Below are 8,975 nucleotides of genomic sequence, written 5' to 3'. Positions count from 1 at the left end.
GTGGCTCAGTCGTTGAGCATCTGCCTTCGGCTCAGGTCGTGGTCCCAGGGTCCTGGGATTGAGCCCCGCATTGGGCTCCCTGCTCCATGGGAAGCCTGCTTCTCCCTCTCCCCCTCCCCCTGCTTGTGTTCCCTCTCTCGCTGTGTCTCTCTCTCTGTCTAAATAAATAAATAAAATCTTTAAAAAAAAAAAATCTCTTTCTCTCCCCCTCTCCCTGTTTCTCCTCCTCTTTTCTCTATCCCAATTTCCCTCTTTCATCTTTCCTTCCATTATCACATCTCCTTCTCTGACTCTGACCCTCCTGCTTCCCTCTTATAAGGATCCTTGTGATTACACTAGGTTTACCCAGATAATCCAGGATAATCTTCTCATCTCAAAGTCCTTAACTTAATCATATCTGCAAATCCCTTTTCTCATATAAAATACCATATCCACAGGTTCCAAGGATTAGGACATGGACATCTTGGGGGCCATTATTCAGCATTCCACATCAAGCATGCACATGTCCTATAATCCACTTATGGTTGTCTGCTTTAGAGAGCCCATATTTATACAAGTAGATATGGATAAGGATGTTTAGTGTAGAAACCTGTATAATAGTAAAACATTGGAGATAACTTCTTTTTTCCAGAATAGTGGCTAAGAAGATAACTCTGAAACCAAACTGCTTTGATTCAAATTCCAACTCAGCCATTTACGAGCTGTGTAACTTTTAGCAATTTTCTTAACTTCTCTGTAGCTGTTCTGTCATCTCTAAAAGGGTTGTCACGATAGTTCCTATATTTTAGGGTCATTTTGTGGACAAAATCACTTAATTCAAATAAAGTGCTTAGACAGTGCCTGGCAAATTTCAAGTTGGTTGTTTTGGTGGTGGTTTGTTCATTTAATACCATTCACTTCAGCAGTTAATTAATTAATTAATTAATTAATATTAATAAGCTATCTCTCATATCAATGGAAATATCTCAAATTAATAAGCTATCTCTCATATCCGTGGAAATATCTCAAATACATTACATTGGGTGAATAAATCAAGATGGAAAAGATACATACTGTATGATATCATGTAATTTTAAAAACACAAAGCAATAGTTCAGATGGTTATGAATGTAATAATTAATAAAAGTGCAAAAAAGGTATAATGCCCATTAACTTCATAGTAATGTCTATCTGTAGGGAAGGAGAGAAAACTTCACCTACATTTATAATATTTTTCTTTTTTATTAGTTCATCCATTCATTTTTCAACATAGAAAGATATGAAGCAGATAAAGTAATATGTCAATTTCTGTTTTATCTTGCCAGTGATGTTAGGTGTCATATTATTCTTGTGTTTATATGTTTGCTTTGTTTTATAATTGAAAATTAGAAAAATTAAGAATGGGGATTGGAAACTCTGTGTGTTCATGTGTGGGGATCTTTTTGTCCAGTGGTCTGGCGGACTGTGCAAAGGTCTGACCAGGACTCCAGCACCTTTCAGCAGCAGACCCTGGGGCTGGTAGGTAGAACTTTTCTCAGAGGCTATTTGTTGGTGCCAAAGGAGCCCCTCCTCCCTCTTGCTGGCATGATAGTGGTGATGGGTAGTCTGATACTGGTGCTCTGCTCTAGCCCCTGACAGGTCTGGCCACCTCCACCATCTTCCCCTCATCTGTTTTTTACATGGCATCCAGAGTTATTTAAAATGGACAAGATCTTATGTTCAGATTCTTCCAGTGACTTCCCAGTCTCTCTTAGAATCCATTTCAGATTCTCATCATAATCTTGGAATTCTACAGGATCTCTCCCACCTCATCCCCTACTTTTCCCTGGATCATTGCATGCCTGGCACCCACTGGCCTCCTTGCTGTTCATTGAGCAAGCCTTGCATGCTTCTGTCTCATGACCTTTGTACTTGGTGCCCAACTCCCTGATGGGGGCCTTCATTTTATTTAAGTCTCTGATTCTGTATCACTTACTCTGACATCTTCCTCTGAAGTTCAACCCCCTCTACCCTTCAATAGTAGAGTCCTGCCACTCTGTCCCATTATCCTATTTCAGTTTTCTTCAAGCATTACCTGTTCTTTTAATATATATTTCTTAATATATTTACGTATTGCCTGTCTGCCCTACGAGAATGCCAGCTCCATGAGATCAGGGACTTGCCTGTCTGGTTCACTGTTGAATCCCCTAAAACAGTATCCGGCACAAGTTTCACAGAATAAATGTTTGTTGAATAAATGATTGAAAGCAGGGCAGAAAGAAGTGTCAGAGGGCCGCACAGTTGGGCACTTCATCTTTCTGCCTTTACCACCATGCTTCCTTGCTTCATTTACTGCCCCTAGTATAAAGCCCATGAGGTATGACATCTCTGGAAAATAATCCTTGGTCTCTAAGGAGGGAGCTGGTAGAGGGAGGTCTCTTGGCTGCTCGGGGTGGGAAGGGGGACCCAGTAGTTAAATCACTCTACACATGCTCCTTTTCCCAGTCTCATGACTACCCAGCTTCCCTCTCACCCCTTGCCATTCCTCACAGGTTCTGTGCAACAAATTGAATGATTGATATATCTACCCACCTCTGTGGTGTTTTTTCTAAGCTTCATTTTCTTTCCATTCTCCAAAAATCCACTGAGATGCACTGAGCTGGTCTCCTCTTTCATTTTTTTCAACCTCATGGGTTTGCATTTTTTCTATTCTTTTATTATCACTTCAGCAGGACTTTTGAAGGGGGAGCAATAAACACAAGGCTAATCTCCCATGCTTGACTGGAAGCCCAAGTCCCTTGTCCTACAAACTAGTTTTTTAAGTATATGTACTATTAACTTTGTAAGAGGTTGAATTTGATAATTGAAGCAACAAATATGGCAATATAAATAATGAGCCCAACATAATAATAAAATAACTATTAAGAATGTTGATTTTATCGGACACATACCTAGGTTTAGCTTAGTGATTGCTTTGAGTCTTTTGCACTTGTGATGCATAGATAAGCCTTTGTTGTTGGACCAATCCTAATTTCTAGTTGTCTGGTAATAGAGATACTGGCTTACTCTTCTGTTGGAGACTCCATTTTATGAGGTGGGTAGATAAGAAACTAGCAGTTTTATTTTGACTAATAAACTTCAATTTGGGGGCAGTTTTGGATTTAGAGAAAAGTTGATCATACATTTTCTCACTGCCTCTCCCCCCGTTAAATTTATTATTGACATCTTATATTAGTGTGATGCACTAATGTTTCAATTGATGAGCCAATATTGATACTTTCTTTTTTTTAAGATTTTATTTATTTATTTAAGAAAAGGATATGGAGAAGAGGACTCCCCACTGAGCAGGGAGCCCGACACGGGGCTCAATCCCAGAACCCTGAGATCAGGACCTGAGCAAAAGGCAGATGCTTATTGACTGAGCCACCCAGGTGCTCCCGTTGATGCCTTTTTATTAACTAAAGTCCATAATTTACATTAAGGTTCACTCTTGGTGTTGTACTTTCTATGGGTTTTAACAAATGTATAATGATATGTATCAACCATTACAGTATCATATAGAGTAGTTTCAAACTGTCTTAAAAATTCCCCATACTCTACCTATTTATCCCTCTTTCCCCTGAGCTACTTGCAACCACTGATTCTTTTTTAATTTATTTTTAAAATTTATTTATTTTTAAAGATTTTATTTATTTATTTGACACAGAGAGAGACAGTGAAAGAGAGAACACAAGCAGGGGGAGTGGGAGAGGGAGAAGCAGACTTCCCGCTGAGCAGGGAGCCTGATGTGGGGCTCGATTCCAGAACCCTAGGATCATGACCTGAGCCAAAGGTAGACACTTAACTACTGAGCCGCCCAGGTGCCCCTCACTGATTCTTTTTTTTAACTGTCTTTTTAGTTTTGCTTTTTCTAGAATGTCATATAGTTGGAATTGTATCATATGTAGCCTTTTGAGATTTGCTTCTTTTAGCTAACAATATGCATTTGAGGTTCTTCCATGGATTTTCATGGCTTGATAGTTCTTTTTATTCAATTGCTGAATAATATTCCATTGTTTGGATGTACCACAGTTCATTTTTCTATTCGCCTACTGAGGAACATCTTGGTATCTTTTCTTTTCTTTTTTTTAAGATTTTATTTATTTATTTGAGAGAGCATGAGAGAGAGAACAGAGGGAGAGGGAGAAGCAGGCTCCCCGCTGAGCGGGAAAACCGATGTGGGGCTTGATCCCAGGACCCTTGAGTCATGACCCCAGCAGAAGGAAAATGCTTAACCGACTGAGCCACCCAGGCACCCTGACATCTTGGTTTCTTCCAAGTTTGGAAGAAACTTATAAATAAAGTTGCTATAAATATGTGTGTGAACCAGGTAAATACCAAAGAGCATGATTACTGGAGTTCAGCTTTCAAAATTGTTTATAGAAGTTTCTTTAGCTACCATTTTGTACACTTGTCCTTACCTTAGTTTTTGGATAACTACATCCATACGTTGTCAACATATATTTTAATACACTGTACTTTAAGATGAACAAAGGACATAAACAGTGTTTATTTTTTAAGTTTACTATAATCATATCTTTATATTCTTTTTTTTGAAGTAATCTCTACCCTCAACATGGGGCTCAAACCCACAACTCTGACATCAAGAGTTGCATGTTCTACCAACTGAGCCAACCAGGCACCCCTATATTCTTGCATATGATTTAAGATGCTAACTTAGGTGATCAGAATTTGAGTGTATGACTCACACAATTTGAATAGATTAACCTTTAGTTTAAAAAACAAACAAACAAACAAACAAACTCCTTTCCTTTAGATTTAGTATAGTCTCATGGCTTTTTACAGCCTTGACATGCTTCAATTGACTAGAATGGGTACTTTCTTTTTGAAAAAGCAACAGTTTGGTTAGTGAGGGTTCTTTTATTTAGCAATATTTCAAACAGTTTGGAAAACATTTTCTGGCAACCACCAAGTATCCTGGGCCCATCTTGATTTTCCCTATCCTTAACACAAATTTAGTGATCTTTCAAGGATTTTTGACCCCTATTTATGGGGAAGGTAATAGAGACCAAGAGGTAGGCCTTGGGGCTCTCTGTGAGCATAGGCTGTAGACAGGTATTACCCCTTGCAGGGGCTGTCCAGTGCTCCTGTTAGTAATAGAATTAGAATCCCTTTAAAGTATGTGAATTCATACTGATGTTTCTCATTCAACTCTAACTTTACTAAGCCATTCTTTACTTTGTTCTAATACTAAAATATTTTTAAATTAAATTTTACCTCTTCTGAACATGCACAGACTTTTTTTTAAAATTGCCCCCACCAAAATAAGTTGAGAGAAGCTTCCTGTCAGTTAAGTATCTTTGATCACCTTCTTAGAAGGTGCCTTTTTCCAAGCCAACATCCATTTCCAAAACCTTCAGACCCTCAAAGTCAATTTCTAAAGCTCAATTAATTATAACACATTTACACAAATCACACAGCTTCAAGTCACAGTTCATTGGCAGAAAGTACTCTTGTCTGAAAAAGCAGAAGTTTTAACTCACACATACTAAAACAGAATTACTCACAGTCAACGGTGATAATAGTTAACCAGAGTGCCCATTAAAATGAAATTTTCCTGTAATTGGTCTCCTTTTTGTGGTCTATGGGAAAGATTTAATCTCTGAAAACGTGAAGCTTTTCTCATCTTCTCTCTCTCTCCTCCCTCTTAATTGAGGAGGACTCCCTCAGTTAATTTATGCTATAAACAAGTCCCTAGTTACCAGAATCCTGGCTTCATCAGTGGTGGGGGTGGGGGGCTGATTTGCCCATACCCGTGGCACCTTCTGTGTTTAACCTTTCATGCCAGCCATGTGTCTCTACTCTAGCCACCTACCTCACTCCCAAGCCTGCTTTGTGAACCAGTGCTTTACTTTCATTTTTAATCCCTTTCTACATCTAGGGCAACGAATCCTCAGGACTGTGTGAAAGAATATCCTTCTAGTTCCACTGCGTTAAATTTTCTAGAAGGCTCTAGAATTCCCGGGCAGCCAGATATCAATGCCTCCATTAGGTAGTCCTGACAGCTGGGGGGCTTCATTCTCCTTGCTTTTATATCGCTTTCCAAATTCCGTAATGCTGCCCCTGCCATTAAGCTGCCGTGGTTATATAAAGATTTTTGAATTGATTTCCATCCGAAAAGTCATGCCCCCCGGTTTTAAAGAAAGAAAGGCTTTACTTTATTCAAGGACAGCCAGTTGTATCAATGAGTCGCTGTGGCTTCTTTAGAGCCTCCTTGTCCTACCCGGAGTTCAGCAGCCTGTAGGAAGCAGGCTCACCAGGTATGGAGAGTCCCTGATCAGTGCTCCTCATTTTTTGTTGCCAGCTGCTGCTTGACGCAGAAAAGAGAGGCTACCAGCCCAAACCCAGAGCGTCCTCCCTCTGAGTGACTCCTCTTCCAGCAGTGGATTCTCACGTCCCTTGTACCGAACAGAAAGATCTCAGAATGACCATAGAAAGTCCGTCTTTTGGCATCCTTATATCTTGTACTTCCCACACAATGTCCAATGCCTAAGCCCAAACTCATGGCCTTCCCCTTCAGCCTGGTATCTCCTGGTGACCCCTCTGGATGAAATGCTCCCATCTTCCACCTGGCTGTCCGCTTGGAGCACTTTCTGATGCCCCTTGTAGCTCATCACCACTGTTGCCCTGGATAACTTCCCCATATTGCTCCTTGCTCCACGTCCACCGCACTCTCTTGGCCATATCCCCATGATCTTGCCCTTGGCCTCACATGACAGCCCTGCTACAGACCACCTCTCAGCTTCTCCCTCCACAGTAGCTGCGGTGCGCGCCCACGTGCTGGGTCTTTGTCGGGTTCTATGGCTGCAGAAGTAGACTCATGGTGCAGATCGTGCTGAGGGCAGAGACTGATGACAAAATAGAACCTTCTGTTAGCTAGTGATGTGTAAAGAATAAAACAGAACAGCGGGATGGAGCGCTGGTGAAGGACAGCAGTGATATGGGATCCTGTTTGATCTCAGTTGGCAGGGGAATTGAGGCAACATAAGCAGATAGCCAGGGTGGGGAAGTTGTCAGCCAGCTGAGCTGACAAGAGGACACTGAAGCTGGAACAGTGCATGCAAAGGTGAGGGTTAGGAGGAGAGCATTTGGCTTGCTGGGGAGCTACAGGGAGGCCAGAATGTGCCGGGGGCACAGGAGAAGGTGGGAAGAGAGGCCAGAGAGGTAGGCAGGGGCTGTGTAGACTCTGGGAAGATGTTGGGTTGGAATCCAAGTGAGATGGGAGCCACTGGAGGTTTTGAGTGGTTTCCTCAGGTACGATTCAGGTCACCTATGAGAAGAGACCACAGAGCAAGGAAGTTAGGGAGCTTTTTTAATGGTCCAGGTGGCAGAGATTGATGGCTCATACTAGGAAGGTGGGAGTGGCGAGAAGCAATCAGATTCTGGGTATATCCACCTGAGTGTCTATCCAAACTAAGTCCATCATCCAGCCAGGGCAAACTTTTAAAACTCAATCATGCCGTATCACTCCCCCTTCAAAACTCAGCAGGAGAGTGTATGAGGACGCCTGCCCACAACCACCCATAGGGTGCTGCTGTCGACTCCCACCGGTTGCCTGGTGGGGATGCAGGGCTGAAGAGCTAGGTCTTCTCATTTTTCAGGAGAAAGAGAAATGTCCAATTTTTATGTGAAATCGTTCAAATCCTACCCCTTAGAATAACAAAGTTCAAATGAGACATGTCACTGATGAGAGTTTGACTTCTGTTCATAGGAAGTAGTTGCAAAGTTTGCTGGATAGAAAAAGTGACAGAATGAGTGGGCATAAAAAAGATGAAATATTTACACAGTTTAGGTTTTTTTTATATTACTGTTGGTCTTTAAACTTTTCCCCTTGGTATAGCTGGGAAAAGTATGAAACAGTGGTAGTGATTATGACAGGAGGGGGTAAGGGGAAGATGGCAGAGGGCAAGCCCCCAGGGAAAGTGGGATGGCTCAGGACCTCCAAAGGGGGGTGGGATTGAAGGGAGCCTTATGACAGCAGTCCTCACATGGGGTTGTAATCACCAGGCACTGTCCATGTCTGCCATTAGGTATAAGGACAAAGACAGGGAGGGGAAATAATTCTGAAGGAGGATTGGATTTGCAGCCTTGACCTTGAAATGAGGCTGTTCAGAAGAAGATGCTCTTGTTCCCAACAATGACCAAGGGTCAGACACTTTGCTCATTATGAATGACCAATATTAAAGCATCCGTAGTGGTTTCACCAGTAGTTTAAGGCAATTTTATTAGCTTTGACTATTTTTTTCATTTAACAACATTATGCTACACTTGTAGGGGGACAAGTGATATTTCAATGTTAGAGAGGCCAGGATAGGTGGCTACTGTGCGCAGCCGATTTCAAGACATGGAGATGTGGCAGGAAGACATGGATCTGGGAGTCAGATGCCAGAAGCAGTGGTTGTATGATATGTTCACATCATTTAAGATATGTGAGAACCAAGGTTTGCTTTTAAGGATGAAATAAATATGTAACTTCTTAGCATGGTGCCTGTGTACTCATATATGCTCAATAAACAGTAACTGGCACAGAATTATCTTGACATAATTGGCCTATTTCTTCCTCTGGTAAACAAAGACTATTCTCAGAATTCCCAGTTTCTATGTTAATTTCTCACTGATACTTTGATACACTATAAATAATATACTGTCGGCTACTGATACATCAACAACCACTCAGCCAACAACTCACTGGGTCCTTAAGCATTTATACGACTAAGATGAATTTTAGGACTGGTTTGGAAAGGCAGCTGCTTGCCCTGTGTGATAATAGGAACATAAGGAGGTTTATCCAAGAACACCTTTCCAGTCAGCTTACTGATGCCTGAAAGGTTAGAATGAGGAATTAATTTATTTAACTTTGTTTCATGTTAATTAATCTCCTTGGATTAAACCTGACAGCCATTTAGTGTGAATGATGTTAGTGCTTTTTCTAAAAATGGCAGGGATGGGGAAATGGG

This window comes from Phoca vitulina, unplaced genomic scaffold (genome assembly GCF_004348235.1).
Source record: "Phoca vitulina isolate PV1807 unplaced genomic scaffold, GSC_HSeal_1.0 scaffold139, whole genome shotgun sequence".
Taxonomy (NCBI): domain Eukaryota; kingdom Metazoa; phylum Chordata; class Mammalia; order Carnivora; family Phocidae; genus Phoca; species Phoca vitulina.
The sequence above is the reverse complement of the archived record's forward strand: the minus strand, read 5'-3'. Positions refer to the sequence as shown.